Source organism: Cupressus sempervirens, chromosome 2 (genome assembly GCF_028749045.1).
Source record: "Cupressus sempervirens isolate cs-2001-9-10 chromosome 2, ASM2874904v1, whole genome shotgun sequence".
Taxonomy (NCBI): Eukaryota; Viridiplantae; Streptophyta; class Pinopsida; order Cupressales; family Cupressaceae; genus Cupressus; species Cupressus sempervirens.
This window is the reverse complement of record NC_143119.1, coordinates 556,453,443-556,468,259: the sequence shown is the minus strand read 5'-3', so window position 1 is coordinate 556,468,259 and position 14,817 is coordinate 556,453,443. Positions and strand designations below refer to the sequence as shown.

Sequence of the window (14,817 nt, the reverse complement as noted above, 5' to 3'; positions counted from 1 at the left end):
AGATCACCTTCTTCAATCACTCAACCAATGCAATTACAAAAGAGACTTGGCAATGGTTGACATTCTATAGTGCGTCTGTTCAGCGATTTTAGAGTTAATCTAATGGCGAGCCCTTGTCTAGCCATGAGGTGGGTGATGCGCGCTCTAGCAATTTTTTGTGTGCCTATCGTGGCTACAAAGGGAGAGGTGGTTGTCGCAAGCCTCTCCCGTGCCCCCCTCATTGATTCAATGCCATTGTCAAGGCGGATGGATATGTCAGATTTTGAAATGGTGGAAGTCGATGTTGAATCAATTAGAGGGGCATGAAGCCCACCCTTGAGGTGCTATTCCTCGACTCTCCTTTAGATCATGTTTTACTTGTCACTCAGTTGGCACAATTTCAGAAAAAGGTTTGGCAGCGGTTTACATCCCTCACTGCGTCTACTTGGTGATTTTAAAACTTGATCTAAAACGGGAGCCCTTGTCTAGCACATCCGTCCAGTGTTGCTCGGGTATTGCATAAATTTTTGCCATTAGCGCAAATCCCCCAACAAATGCCTACACTTGGACACTCTCTTGGATCACCTTCTTCAATCACTCGACCGACGCAATTACGGAAGAGACTTGGCAACGGTTGCCATTCTATAGTGCGTATGTTCAGTGATTTCAAAGTTGATCTAATGGTGAGCCCTTGTCTAGCCATGGGGTGGGTTCTGGGCGCTCTAGCAATTTTTTGTGTGCCTATCATGGCTACAATGGGAGAGGTGGTTGCTGTGAGCCTCTCCCGTGCCCCCCTCATTGATTCAACACCGGTGTCAAGGAAGATGGATATGTAAGATTTTGAAATGGTGGACGCCAACGTTGAGTCAATTAGAGGGGCATGAAGCCCACCCTCGAGGTGTTATTCTTGGACTCTCCTTTAGATCATGTTTTCTTGACACTCAGCTGGCACAATTTTGGAAAAAGGTTTGGCAGCGGTTACCAGTCCTCACCGCGTTTACTTGCTGATTTTAAAGCTTGATCTAAAATGGGAGCCCTCATCTGGCATGTCCGTCCGATGTTGCTCAGGTATTGAATAAATTTTTTCCATCAGCGTGAATCCCCCAATGAATGCCTACCCTTGGACTCTCTCTTAGATCACCTTCTTCGATCACTCAACTGACGCAATTACAGAAGAGACTTGGCAGCGGTTGCCATTCTACAGTACGTCTATTCAGAAATTTTGTAGTTGATCTAATGGCGAGCCCTTGTCTAGCCATGAGGTGGGTGCTTAGTGCTCTAGAAATTTTTTGTGTGCTTATTGCGGCTACAATGGGAGAGGTTGTTGCCATGAGCCTCTCTCGTGCCCCCCTCATTGATTCAATGCCAATGTCAAGGTAGATGGATATGTCAGATTTTGAAACGGTGGACATCGATGTTGATTCAATTAGAGGGGCATGAAGCCCACCCTCGAGGTGTTGTTCTTGGTCTCTCCTTTAGATCATGCTTTCTTGTCAGTCAGCTGGTGCAATTTCAAAAAAAGGTTTGGAAGAAGTTGCTAGCCCTCATCATGTCTACTTGGTGATTTTAAAACTTGATCTAAAATGGGAGCCTTCATCTAGCATGTCCATCCGGTGTTGCTCGGGTATTGCATAAATTTTTGCTATCGGCGCAAATCCCCCAATGAATGCCTACCCTTGGACTCTCTCTTAGATCACCTTCTTTGATCTCTCGATCGACGCAATTACGGAAGAGACTTGGTAGTAGTTGCCATTCTACAGCGCGTCTGTTCAACAATTTTGAAGTTGATCTAATGGTGAGCCCTTGTCTAGCCATGAGGTGGGTGCTCGACACTCTAGCAATTTTTTGTGTTCCTATTGTCACTCAACTAGCACAATTTTAGAGAAAGGTTTGGTAGCAGTGATATTCCATGACTCTCCTTTAGATCATGTTTTCTTGTCACTCAACTAGCACAATTTCAGAGAAAGGTTTGGCAACGGTTGCTAGCCCTCACCGTTTCTACATGGTGATTTTAAAACTTGATCTAAAATGGGAGCCCTCATCTAGCACGTCCATCCGATGTTGCTCGAGTATTGCATAAATTTTTTCTATTGATGCAAATCCCCCAACGAATGCCTAAGCTTGGACCCTCTCTTAGATCACCTTCTTTGATCACTCAACCGATGTAATTACGAAAGAGACTTGGTAGTGGTTGCCATTCTATAGCACATCTGTTCAGCAATTTCAAAGTTGATCTAATGGTGAGCCCTTGTCTAGAAATGAGGTGGGTGCTTGGCGCTCTAGCAATTTTTTGTGACACTATCATAGCTACAATGGGAGAGGTGGTTGCCGTGAGCCTCTCCCGTGCCCCTCTCATTGATTCAACACCAGTGTCAAGGCAGATGGATATGTAAGATTTTGAAATGGTGGAAGTCAATGTTGGATCAATTAGAGGGGCATGAAGCCCACCCTCGAGGTGCTATTCCTGGACTCTCCTTTAGATTATGTTTTCTTGTCAATCAGCTGGTGTAATTTTGGAAAAAGGTTTGGGCAGCGGTTGCCCTCTTCTAGCACCTCCATCCAGTGTTGCTCGGGTATTGCATAAATTTTTTCTATTAGCACGAATCCCCTAACGAATGCCTACCCTTGGACTGTCTCTTAGATCACCTTCTTTGATCACTTGATCGATGCAATTATGGAAGAGACTTGGCAGCAGTTGCTAGTCTACAACATGTCTCTTTAATGATTTCGAACTTGATCTAATGGCAAGCCCTTTTCTAGCCATGAGGTGGGTATTTGGCACTCTAGCAAATGTTTGTGTGCCTATCGTGGCTACAATGGGAGCTTTGATAACAAAAGCTCTTGGCGACCCTCCCCAATAGAATCAGTGCTGGTGTTGGAGAAAGATAGGTTATTCAGATTTTGAATATTGGCACCAACATCGTTTCTATTAGAAGGGCTGTGAAGCCATCTCAATTTTGCTATGCGAATGCTCTCTCCCCAGAGTCGTTCTCTTTGCAACAACTTCTTTGGTACAAAATTTTTAGAATGGTTCGGCAGCAGTTATTGTTCCAATGGTGCCGTTGTGGTGGTTGCCTGGGCAGCGATCTGATGGGCGAGCCATCATCTAGTAGTTGGGCTGCACATCATGAGTGACAAGGGAGCCTTTGTTATCAGAAGCTCCCCATGGCCATTCGGTCAAAAGAGTCATTGCTTGTGTGAGCAAGGAGGAATGCAACCTCAGATTCCAAATGAAATCAATGACATCAGATCTATATAAGAGCGGAATGAAGCAGCAGCTCGTTTGCTATGCGCAGCCCCCCAAAGTTGCTCTTCTTTCTCACTCCATCGGCAAAAATTTAGGAGTTGTTCGGTAGAGGTTGCCATTCTAATGTGTCATTGTGGTGATCTGGAGAGCGATGCTAAGGGCAAGAGCTTATGTCTAGCATTTGGGATGTTTGTGCGAGTGAGAAGGGGAGGTTTTCTTATCAAAACTTCTCTGTGGCCTTTAAATATAGACCCAGTGCCGACGATATCAATGGATACGAGCCTTGGATTCTAAATTTGTTCACATCTAATATTGGTTTTTATGAGAGATGGGTACGAAAGCACATCTCGATTGCTATGCGAGAGCTCCCTAAGGTCACCTCTATGTAACTCGATCGGCACAACATAGGAATGGTTTGACAGTGGTTGTCATTCTAATGTGTCATTGGGATGTCTTGGAAAGTGGTCTTTCAAGGGTGTGCTCACATCTAGCACTTGGATTATGCGTCATCACTAGAGAAAATTGACTTAGTCAGAGCATTGGCCTCGGGCCATTGTGACGGCCTTGCAATTTCTCTTTAATTGCAACCTATGTTTGCGCATTAGTAGAGTTTGCATGTAAGATAGGCCTTGTTCTTGACAGTTCCAGGAGATGACCTCAAAAACTTTTGGATTGTGCCCCTTCAAGGTGAAATTCATCCAGTTGATTGGATGAGCTCGATGTGCTTGTATCTATTCCAAGATGGTAATGATGGTCATTAATTTTTTGTGCTGAGTATATCTCATTCGATAATCACAATGGCAGAGCTGGTGGGAAGTACTTGTCACTTTGTTTTGTTTGATACCCTATATGTACGTGTCTGCATGGCTTGCAAAACACTACATGTTTGGTGTTCGATTCTAAGATGTGCTTGTTGTTGAGTGTATGGAGTTGTATCTTTTAGCTAAGGGCTCTGTCTCTTGGCACGTTCTATCATTGCATTTTTATCCTACCCAGAAAGTAAGAAGGAAAGAGATGGTTGCATAGGTGCATTGTTCGACATCCTTAATTTCATCAAGGGTCCGCTCTCCACCCTAAGTTTTTGCCAATTGTTAGGGCCTTGGGATTGAGAGGGGGCCTCGTGAAAGGTTTTGATGCTGCATAATTTATTCCCTAGTGCATTCTCGGTGCATGTGCGGTGCATCTCAAACAGACTTGAAGCTTCTTTTTGAGTAGTGGTGACAGTGAGTACAAGGGTAAAGGGTTTCCTACGAGATGTTCTTCCCAGGTGCCTATGAACTAAGGCTCCTTGTTTGGTCCTCTCTAGTTGATGATGGGACACTTTCCTCTTGTGTGAAATCTTTGAGCATTGCAAGTCCTGCATGTGTTGTGAACATCATTCTTGTTGCTTGTGCGGCAGATTATGTTTAGATGCATGACAGAGCGAATGCAAATTTTTGTTTCCCATCATGGTGGGCATCCCTTGGCTGTAGAAGGCCTTAGGGGTCCCCTTGTTGTGAGAAGCTACCTAGTCAATCTTGCTAGTAGTCATATGCTTGTCTCAAAGATTAAGCCATGCATGTCTAAGTATGAACTATTTCAAACTATGAAACTACGGATGGCTCATTAATTCAGTTATAGTTTCTTTGATGGTACTTTGCTACTCGGATAACTGTAGTAATTATAGATCTAATATGTGCACCAAATCATAATTCTTGGAAGGGATGCATTTATTAGATAAAAGGTCGGCACAGGCTCGCCCGCTATTCCAATGATTCATGATAACTCGACGGATCGCACCGCCTTTGTGCTGGCGATGCTTCAAATTTTTGCCCTATCAACTTTCTATGGTAGGATAGAGGCCTACCATGGTGGTGATGGGTGATGGAGAATTAGGGTTCAATTCTGGAGAGGGAGCCTAAGAAAAGACTACCACATCTAAGGAAGGAAGAAAGCGCACAAATTACCCAATCCTGACATGGGGAGGTAGTGACAATAAATAACAATACTGGGCTCATCGAGTCTGGTAATTGGAATGAGTACAATCTAAATCCCTTAACGAGGATCCATTGGAGGGAAAGTTTGGTGCTAGCAGCTATGGTAATTCCAGCTCCAATAGTGAATATTTAAGTTGTTGCAGTTAAAAAGCTCATAGTTAGACCTTGGGTCATCACGGTTGGTTTGCCTTCTAGGTGTGCACTAGCCCTCACATCCCTTCTGCCGACAGCATGTTCCTGGCCTTAATTGGCTGGGTCGTGGTTCCAGTGCCGTTACTTTGAAAAAATTAGAGTTCTCAAAGCAAGGCTATGCTCTGAATACATTAGCATGGAATAACATGATAGGAGTCTGGTCCTATTTTGTTGGCCTTCGGGACCGGAGTAATGATTAATAGGGACTGTTAGGGGCATTCGTATTTCATTGTCAGAGGTGAAATTCTTGGATTTATGGAAGACAAACCACTACAAAAGAATTTTCCAAGGATGTTTTCATTAATCAAGAATGAAAGTTGGGGGCTTGAAGATGATCAGATACCTTCCTAGTCTCAACCATAAATGATGCCGACTAGGGATTGGCGGATGTTGCTCTAAGGACACCGCTAGTACCTTCTGAGAAATCAGAGTGTTTGGGTTCTGGGGGGAGTATGGTCACAAGGCTAAAACTTAAAGGAATTGATGGAAGGGCACCACTAGGAGTGGAGCCTGCAGCTTAATTTGACTCAACACGGGGAAACTTACCAAGTCCAGATATAGTAAGGATTGATAGATTGAGAACTCTTTCTTGATTCTATGGGTGGTGGTGCATGGCTGTTCTTATTTGGTGGAGCGATTTGTCTGGTTAATTCCATTAATGAACAAGACCTCAACCTGCTAACTAGCTATGCAGAGGTTCCCCTTCACAACTAGTTTCTTAGAGGGACTATGGCCTCCTAGGCCATGGAAGTTTGAGGAAATAACAGGGCTATAATGCCCTTAGATGTTTTGGGCCACACGCACGCTACACTGATGCAACTAACAAGTTTCTCTCCCTGGACTAAAAGGTTTGGGAAATCTTGCCAAATTGCATCGTGATGGGGATAGACCATTTCAATTATTGATCTTCAATGAGGAATTCCTAGTAGGCATGAGTCATCATCTCGTGTTGACTACGTCCCTACCCTTTGTACACACCGCCCATCGCTCCTACCAATTGAATGATCCAGTGAAGTGTTCAAATTGTGACGATGATGACGTTTCCTATCGACGATGTCACAAGAAGTTCATTGAACCTTATCATTTAGAGGAAGGAGAAGTCGTAACAAAGTTACCATAGGTGAACCTACGATAGGATCATTGTTGGTTCGAGACCTTGAATCATGTAGGGGATAGAGTTGGCCTCCTCCCCACCCCCAAAATCTTGGCAAAGTGCGGACACTTGGCCCTACAGCAATATGCTAGATGGCCAAGCTATGGGTCTAGTACCATTGAGGTTGAGGGTCACATCGAATGCCGTGATCAAAATCATGGATTCCTCGCAGGGCGAAGAAGAGACTCAGATGCAATCTAGATTAGGATCGGTGCCTTCGAACTACATCTGCATCAGAGCGAGAGGTCTCTACTCAGTTGTAGTTTAGAGGGGGTCTAGGCCTCATCCCTCATTGAGATTTCATGGTTCGATTACATGCATGGTGTTGTTCCAAGGATCCATAATTTTGACGGTGGCAAGTCGGGACTACCGCCACCCCCCATTGCCTTGCCCAGGTGTGTTGACTTGTCGCTTGGAGCATTTTGTATTGAGGATGGGTGCACTCGCATGATTTGCAAGGCAGGGGCCCCATCCGCTGACACGGCTCTCCCATGCATTGACTCCCACCTTTGCGATGTGATGGGGCAGGGACACACCATAGCATTCCTCGGTGCACCCATTGGGTGCTCGGGGTTCAAGATGTGTCAACACCCAACACACGAGTGCATCGCGCACCTTAGAAATCCAAAGAATGAAGCATGATCCAGTGCCTTGCGTGCTTGGGTCACCAAAAGACAAAAACATAACAAAATCATGACTCTCAAAAATGGATATCTCGGCTCTCACCACAATGAAGAATGTAGCGAAATGTGATACTTAGTGTGAATTGCAGAATCCTGTGAATCATCAAGTCTTTGAATGCAAGTTGCACCTGAGGCCTCGGCCAAGGGCACATCTGCTTGGGTGTTGCACTACAAAATTTTGCCCTCCCCATCGAGGAGTGGAGATGGCCATCTATGTCTGCAAGTGGCACGTGGTCAGCTGAAATGAGCATGAGGTCCGTTGATCCATTGCGACGAGAGGTGGCTTGCAAAGGCCGACGTTTGTTTGCGCTGATCGAATGATTCCTCACGAGGAACTTTATTCTGGGCTCAGCGGGCCACTACAGTGTGGGCATGCTGGATCTCTACCGTGTCCCCAAGTTAGGCATGAATACCTATTGAGTTTAAGCATATCAATAAGTAGAGGAAAACAAACTTACCAGGATTCCCCTAGTAATGGCAAGCGAGCCAGGAAGAGCCCAACATGAAAATCGATGACCGCGCCTATCGAATTGTAGTCTTTAGAAGTGTCCTTAGCAATGAACTAGGCCCAAGTCCCTTGGAAGGGGGTGCCAAAGAGGGTGAGAACCCCATCAAGCCCAGACCATATTGCACCATGAGGCACTATCGGTGAGTCGAGTTGTTTGGGAATGCAACCCTAATCGGGTGGTAAATTCTATCCAAGGATAAATATAGGTGAGAGACTGATAGAAAACAAGTACCACGAGGGAAAGATGAAAAGGACTTTGAAAAGAGAGTTAAAGAGTACTTAAAATTGCCAAGAGGGAAGTGGATGGAGGCCGGCAATGTACCTCGGTCGGATGCGAAATAGTGTGAGCCGATCTGCTGCTCAGTTCGGGGGACATGCCAGCACGGGCTGTCGCGATGACACAAGCTTGAACTTTTGGTAACATAAATACTTATGTCATGGTGGTCGAGGAGTGAAGCATGCACCTTTACGATGGGCTCTCGAGCACCTATGCACTCGTGGCACTGGCCAGCGGGCTTTCCATCTGATCCATCTTGAAACACAGACCAAGGAGTCTAACTTGTGTGCGAGTTTGTGGGTTGGGAAAACCCGCGAGGCGCAAGGAAGCTAACTGGTGAGATCCCCTCTCAAGGGGTGCATCGATGATTGACCCTAATCTTCTGCGAAGGGTTCGAGTGTGAGCACACCTATTGGGACCCAAAAGATGGTGAACTATGCCTGAGCAGGAAAAAGCTAGAGGAAACTCTGGTGGAGGCCTGCAGCAATACTGAAGTGCAAATTGTTCATCTGACTTGGGTATAGGGGTGAAATACTAATCGAATTTTCTAGTAGCTAGTTTACTCCAAAGTTTCCCTCAGGATAGCTAGAGCTCACATGCAAGTTTTATCAGTTAAAGCAAATGATTAGAGGCATCAAGGGCGTAATGAACTTGACCTATTCTCAAACTTTAAATAGGTAAGTTGGCATGGCTGCTCTATTGAGCCGCACCACGGAATCGTGAGCTCCAAGTGGGCCATTTTTGGTAAGAAAAACTGGCGATATAGGATGAATTGAAAGCTGAGTTACGGTGCCAAATTGCATGCTAACCCAGATCCCACAAAGGGTGTTGGTTGATTAAGACAGCAGGACAGTGGTCATGGAAGTCGAAATCCACTAAGGAGTGTGTAACAACTCACTTGCCAAATCAACTAGCCCAAAAAATGGATGGCACAAAAGCATGCAACCTATACTCAGCCATCAAGGCAAGTGCCAGGCTCTGATGAGTAGGAGGACATGGGGGTTGTTGTGAAACCTTGGGCATGAGCCTGGGTCGATCAACCCCTGGTGCAGATCTTGGTGGTAGTAGCAAATATTCAAATGAGAACTTTGAAGATTGAAGTGGGTAAAGATTCCATGTGAACAACACTTGGACATGGGTTAGTCAATCCTAAAAGATGGGGAAACCCTATTTTAAGGGCACACTTTGCACGATCATCGAAAGGGAATCGGGTTAATATTCCTGAATTGGGATGTGGCAACGGATGGCAACTTTAGGAAATCTAGAGACGTCAGTGGGGGCCTTGAGAAGAATTATCTTTTCTTTCTAATAGCCTACCCACCCCGAAATTGGTTCAACCAGAGATAGGGTCCAGTGGTTGGAAGAGCATCACATGTCCCGTGGTGTCTAGTGTGCCTTCGGCAGCCCTTGAAAATCTAGAGTAATGAGTATTGTTTATGCTCAATCGTACTCATAACCGCATCAGGTCTCCATGGTGAACAACCTCAGGTCAATAGAATAATGTAGTCAAGGGAAGTCGAAAAAATGGATCCGTAACTTTAGGAAAAGGATTGGCTCTGAGGGCTGGGCCTAGGGGTCTGCACCCTGAAGTCATGGGCTGTTGGCGGCCTACTTGAGCTACTCCCGCGTCAAGGGCGAGCTGTCACGTGCTGATTGGGCGATGGACGCAGGACACCCCCTTCATAGGGCTTTCCCTAGGTAGCAAACAATCGACTCAGAACTGCTACGAACAAGGGGATTCTGACTATTTAATTAAAACAAAGTATTGCAATGGTCCTTGCGGATGCTGATACAATGTGATTTATGCCCAGTTCTCTGAATGTCAAAGTGAAGAAATTCAACCAAGCGCGGGTAAATGGCGGTAGTAACTATGACTCTCTTAAGGTAGCCAAATGCCTCGTCATCTAATTAGTGATGTGCATGAATGGATTAACAAGATTCCCACTGTCCCTATCTACTATCTAGTGAAACCACAGCCAAGGGAATAGGTTTGGCAGAATCAGTAGGGAAAGAAGACCCTGTTGAGCTTGACTCTAGTCTGACTTTGTGAAATGACTTGAGAGGTGTAGAATAAGTGGAAGCTTTTGGGCGCAAGTGAAATACCACTACTTTTAACATTATTTTACTTATTCTGTGAGGCAGAGATGGGGTAATGCCCCTGTTTTTGGCCTTGAGGTACATCTAGGTGCACCGATCTAGGTGAAAGACATTGGTAGGTGGGGAGTTTGGCTGGGGTAGCACATCTATTAAAAGATAATGTAGGTATCCTAAGATAAGCTCAATGAGAATAGAAATCTCGTGTGGAACAAAAGTGTAAAAGCTCATTTGATTTTGATTTTCAGTACGAATACAAATCGTGAAAGCGTGGCCTATCGATCCTTTAGACTTTCATAATTTGAAGCTAGAGGAGTCAAAAAAGTTACCACAGGGATAACTGGCTTGTGGCAGCCAAGTGTTCATAGCGACATTGCTTTTTGATCCTTCAATGTTCGCTCTTCCTATTATTGTGAAATAGAATTCACCAAGTGTTGGATTGTTCACCCACCAATAGGGAACGTGAGCTGGGTTTAGACCTTCATGAGACAGGTTTGTTTTACCCTACTAATGATTTGCGCCATGATAGTAATTCAACTTATTACAAGAGGAACCATTGATTCACACATTTGGTCATCACACTTGGTTGAAAAGCTAGTGGCGCAAAGCTACCGTGTGTCAGATTATGACTGAACGCCTCTAAGTCAGAATCCATGCTAGATGGGGCACATATCTCTCTCTGACTGCATCACAACCCGCAGTAGGGGTGCTCTTGCACTCCTTGGGGCCTGTGTCATTGGCCATCTTTGATCGGTGCATTAGCTCGTTGGAGCAACCTTGGATATTAATTTCAAGTGGTCGGCGAGAAGAATCTTTTGCAGACGACTTAAATAAGTGACAGGGTATTGTAAGTGGTAGAGTGGCCTTGCTAGCTACCACGATCCATTGAGATTCAACCCTCTATCACCTCGATTCATAAAACCTTTTTCAACTCTGAGGCGGGTGGGGTTTGTAATTTGTGCGAGGGCAAGAAAATCTTCCAAGTGCCAAATTTTGGGTGGGTGGGGTTTGCAAATTTATTTATTTTTTGCGAGGTCATAACAAATCATCTCTTAGGTGCCAAATTCCCAGTGGGTGGGGTTTGTAATTTGTGCGAGTGCGGAAAAATCTTCCAAGTGCCAAATTCTGGGCGGGTGGGGTTTGCAATTTTTGCGAGGGTGGAAACTCTCCCAAGTGCCAAATTCTAAATGGGGGTTTGTAATTTCCACCAGGGTGGAAAAAATTTCCCAAGTGCCAAATTTCAAGTAGGTGGGGTTTTGTGAAAAATTTTGCGAGGGCAAAGAAATATCCCAAGTGACAAATTCCTAGCGGGCAGGGTTTTGTAAAAAGTTCCATGAGGGTGAAAAAACTCCCAAGTGCCAAATTCCCAATGGTTGGGGTTTGTAATTTGCGCAAGGGCTGAAAAATATTCCAAGTGACAAATTCTGAGCGGGTGGGGTTTGCAATTTTCACAAGGGCAAAAAAATCTCCTAGGTGCCAAATTCCCGACGGGTGGGGTTTGTAATTTCTGCCGGGGCAAAAAGATCTCCCAAGTGCCACATTTCGGGCAGGTGGGGTTTTGTAAAAAAATTTGCGAGGGCGAAAAAATCTCCCAAGTGCCAAATTTCGAGCGGGTGGGGTTTCCAATTTCTGCGAGGGTGAAAAAAATCTCTCAAGTGCCAAATTCTGGGTGAGTGGGGTTTGCAATTTTTGCGAGGGCATAAAAATCTCCCAGGTGCCAAATTCCTGGTGGGTGGGGTTTCTAATTTTTGCCAGGGTGGAAAAATCTCCCGAGTGCCAAATTCTAGGCAAGAGGGAGGGGTTTTGTAGAAATTTTTGCCAGGGCGAAAAAATCTCCCGAGTGCCAAATTTTAGGTGAGTGGGGTTTTGTAAAATTTCCACGAGGGTGAAAAAAAATATCCCAAGTCCCAAATTCTAAGCTGGTGGGGTTTGCGATTTTCGAAAGGGCGAAAAAATCTCCCAAGTCCCAAATTCCCGACGGGTGGGGTTTTGTGATTTTCACGAGTGCAAAAAAATCTCTCAAGTGCCAAAGTTTCCTCGAGGGCAAAAAAGTTTTCCAAGTGCAATTTCCATGTGGGTTGGGTTCGTAATTAGTGCAATTTCAGGCAGGTCGGGTTTGCAATTTCTGTGAGGGCAAAAAAATCTTCCAAGTCAAAATTCTGGGTGGGTGGGGTTTCATAATTTCCAAGTGCCAAATTTTGAGCAGGTGGGGTTTATAAATTCTGCGAGGGCAGAAAAATCTTCCAAGTCCAAATTTCAAGCGGGTGGGGTTTGTAAATTTTTGTAAGGGTAGAAAAATCTTCCGACTGCAAATTCCAGGCGAGTCCCCGAGTTTTTTAATTTTTGCAAGGGTAGACGACTCATGTACGTGATCAAAAATTAGTCAACTTTTTTTTTTGGGGTTAATGCCCAAAGTTTTCAACTTGGCAACCCCGACACAAATCGCCCCAACTACCCCATCCTCGACTCGAATCGTGTCGAGCCTTAACTACCTCCAATTTTTTTGCACGACTCATGTCACCGTGCTGGACATGATTCTAAGTGTGCTGAGTCATGTGCATGATCCAGAGGCAGTCAAATTTTTTTTTAGGTTAACGCCCAAAGCTTTCAACCCAAATTATGTCGACAACCCTAACTCGTATTGCCTCGAGCCTTAACTGCCTCCAGTTTTTTCGCAGGACTCATGTCACCGTGCTTGACTTGATACCTTGAGTCATGTATGTGATCCAAAAGTTGTTAAATTCTTCCTTTTTTGGTTAACACCCAAAGATTTCAACCCAAATCATGTCAGCAACCTCGAATCAAATCGCCTATAGCCTTAATCACCTGCAATTTTTTTAAACTCATGTCACCATGCTTGACTTGATTCTATGTGCCCCAAGTCATGTACGTGATCCAAAAGTGATTAAATCTTTTTTTGGCTAATGACCAAAGTTTTCAAATCTACTTAGCTACCTCGAATCGAGTTGCCTTGACCCTTAACCACCTCCATTTTTTTTTTCACTCGACTCATGTAACTGTACTCGCCTTGATTCTGAGTGGCCTGAGTCACTTACGTGATCCAAAACTGGGTAACTTTTTCTTTTTTCTTTTTTTTGTCAAGTCCCAATGTTTTGAACTCAAATAGAGCCAGATACCCCAACTTGAGTCGTCTCCAATTTTTTCTTACGACTCATGTCACCATGCTCGAATTGATTCTAAGTGCCCCAAGTCGTGTACATGATCCAAACGTGTTTAACTTTTTCCTTTCGGTTAGCGCCCAAAGTTTTCAACCTGACCTGCCTCTGCAACCTTGACTTGAAGTGCCTCGAGCCTTAATGGCCTCCAATGTTTTTGCATGACTCATGCCAGTGTCAACTTTTCGCTCGAATCATGACACCCAAGGCACCTCGATGCTACGTGACTCGAGTCTTGTGTGTGATCCAAAACTGGGTAACATTTTTTTTGAACTCCCAAAATTTCATTCTTTTTTGCCTTATGGGGCCTATCATGATCTCTTTTTATAAAGAAAATTCTCAAATTGGATCGTTTCAGCTACCCTACCTTGAATCTGGCTAGCTAGGCATAATGCCTCAAGTCAGCTCGGCAATACATGAACTGAAACTTGTGCATGATCCAAAAGCGGGTAACTTGTTTTTTTTTTTTTAATGCCCAAAATTTAGCACTTTTTGCTGTACAGGGCCTCCCATGATTTTTTTTCCCTTGTCGACCCACTCTGGCAACCCAATTAGGTTGTCAGAGGCTAGGGCGATGGAGATGGGTTGACCCAAGTTGGGTCAAACTAGGCATGTGATCCTGGCTGGGGATAGCAAGTCAATTCTATAAGTTTGCTTGCCAATTTTGCTAGCCAGGTCAGCTCACCAAGTCATCTGACCATGTGGTCTTTGCCAAATCAAGAATTGACTCTTTAAGTTCACTCATAGCTTGTCAAGTCGACTCACCAAGATGACTTACCATCTCACCTCACTATGTTGCCCCACCAGGTTGCCTCTTCTTTAAAACTGCTCACCATTTCCGCTCCCCAAGTTAGCTCACCAAGTCGACTATTCAGGTTACCTCACCAAGTTGACACCTCAAGTTTGCTCACCAAGTTAGCTCCCTAAGTCAGCTCACCAAGTCGACTCACCTAGTCATTTTACCACCTTGTCCTAGCAAGTGTGCTCACCAAGTTGCCCGATCGAGTTACTTTTCTAAGCCCACTCACCATGTCAGCTCACCAAGTCAATTGTTAAAGTACATTGCCAAGTCAACTCTTTAAGTTTGTTCACCAGGTCAGCCCGCCCAAGTCGGCTCTTTAAGTTCGCTCGCCAGGTCAGCCTGCCCAAGTCACATCAGTGAGCTAACTCATTGAGTCACCTCACAAAGTTGACTCTTTAAGTTCGCTCTTTAACTCCACTCGCCAAGTTGGCTCTTTAATTCCACTCGCCAAGTTGCCCCACCAACTCACCTTGTTAAGCCCACTCGCCATGTTAGCTCACCAAGTTGGCAATTCCAGTGTGCTCACCAAGCTGACTCTTGCCATTTTCTCACCAAGTGGGTTTCACCTTGCTAGGTCAACCCCACTAAGTCACCTCAATGAGTTGACTCTCTAAGTCTGCTCACCAAGTTAGCTCAAGCATAAGTGTCGAGAAGTTATTGCAGATTTTCGATGGAAAAATATGCTAAAAATCTTTAGGCTCACCATTGGAGGCCTTAGAGTGCCTGAATG

The 14,817-nt window shown here is 44.8% G+C and overlaps 2 non-coding genes and 1 pseudogene across 2 annotated transcripts; all 3 read left to right on the top strand.

Annotated features, from left to right (window-relative positions):
• Positions 1–4,730: 4,730 nt before the first annotated feature.
• Positions 4,731–6,537, top strand: LOC149573801 (18S ribosomal RNA; annotated as a pseudogene).
• A 705-nt stretch (positions 6,538–7,242) lies between these two features.
• On the top strand, positions 7,243–7,396 carry LOC149573800 (5.8S ribosomal RNA). The gene has a single exon (XR_016361284.1). It is a non-coding gene; the product is annotated as a 5.8S ribosomal RNA (ribosomal RNA).
• A 223-nt stretch (positions 7,397–7,619) lies between these two features.
• LOC149573799 (25S ribosomal RNA) lies at positions 7,620–11,026 on the top strand. The gene has a single exon (XR_016361051.1). It is a non-coding gene; the product is annotated as a 25S ribosomal RNA (ribosomal RNA).
• Positions 11,027–14,817: the final 3,791 nt, after the last annotated feature.